This window comes from Pseudomyrmex gracilis, unplaced genomic scaffold (genome assembly GCF_002006095.1).
Source record: "Pseudomyrmex gracilis isolate BER0280 unplaced genomic scaffold, ASM200609v1 scaffold_1082, whole genome shotgun sequence".
Taxonomy (NCBI): Eukaryota; Metazoa; Arthropoda; class Insecta; order Hymenoptera; family Formicidae; genus Pseudomyrmex; species Pseudomyrmex gracilis.
The window spans coordinates 170-1,506 of NW_018021666.1; the positions used below are offsets into that span (position 1 = coordinate 170).

Genomic DNA, 1,337 nt, shown 5'->3' on the forward strand with positions numbered 1-1,337 from the left:
GCGTTCCATTTACTGTGGCAAACTGTGCTCGAGTGTGTTAATCTGTGTCGATTTGTGTCTCCTAAAAGGAAAGCAGCCTTAGTAACGTACATTTATTAGTCTATTGAGGTGTGTATGCGACTTTATCTACCATATTATTCTGTTTTCTTAATTCTGTGATTTTCTTGTATTTATTCAGCGTGGCTGAGGATGATCGCAATCGACGATCGAAACGTACCACAATAAATGAACAATTTCATTTTATTAAGTTTATTTATTTTACTGCCACTAACTGGAGTCCAAAGGCAGGAAGGTCTAACTATATTTTAATTTAAAAATTATATATATATATATATATATATATATATATATAAGTATTATGAACAAATGACTATACTCAACAAATCATAAAGATATTGGAATTCTATACTTCATATTTGCTATATGAGCAGGTATAATTGGATCATCAATAAGAATAATTATTCGAATTGAATTAGGGTCATGTGGATCTATTATCAATAACGACCAATTATATAATTCTATTGTAACAGGACACGCATTTATTATAATTTTCTTCATAGTTATACCATTTATAATCGGAGGATTTGGAAACTTTTTAGTCCCTCTAATAATCGGGTCACCAGATATAGCTTATCCTCGAATAAATAACATAAGATTTTGACTCCTACCACCATCAATTATACTACTTACCCTAAGAAGATTTATTAATTCAGGCGCCGGAACTGGTTGAACAGTATACCCTCCACTATCCTCAAGAATTTTCCATAGAGGAGCCTCAGTAGATTTAGCAATCTTCTCACTCCATATTGCAGGGATTTCATCAATCATAGGAGCTAGTAACTTCATTTCCACAATTATTAACATAACCCACAAAAATTTCTCAATAGATAAAACTCCTCTCATAGTCTGATCTATTCTAATTACAGCAGTACTACTTTTTCTTTTCCTCCCTGTCTTAGCTGGAGCAATTACAATACTACTAACTGATCGAAATCTTAACACCTCATTTTTTGACCCATCTGGTGGAGGAGATCCAATCCTTTACCAACATTTATTCTGATTTTTTGGGCATCCAGAAGTTTATATTTTAATTTTACTAGGATTTGGAATAATCTCCCATATCATTATAAGAGAGAGTGGGAAAAAGGAAACATTTGGATCATTAAGAATAATTTACGCAATAATAGCTATTGGATTCCTAGGATTTATTGTATGGGCCCACTATATGTTCACAGTTGGAATAGATGTACACAGTTTGTCCGGAAAGTTCCCGGACTGATTTTTTCTAGCGCGGGTAAGCGGCGCTATCGAGCGGTCAACGCTGGAACTACTTAGTA

General features: G+C 33.7%; 1 pseudogene; it reads left to right on the top strand.

The window, feature by feature from the left end:
- The first annotated feature begins 392 nt into the window (after positions 1-392).
- On the top strand, positions 393-1,060 carry LOC109861848 (annotated as a pseudogene).
- The last annotated feature ends 277 nt before the right edge of the window (positions 1,061-1,337 follow it).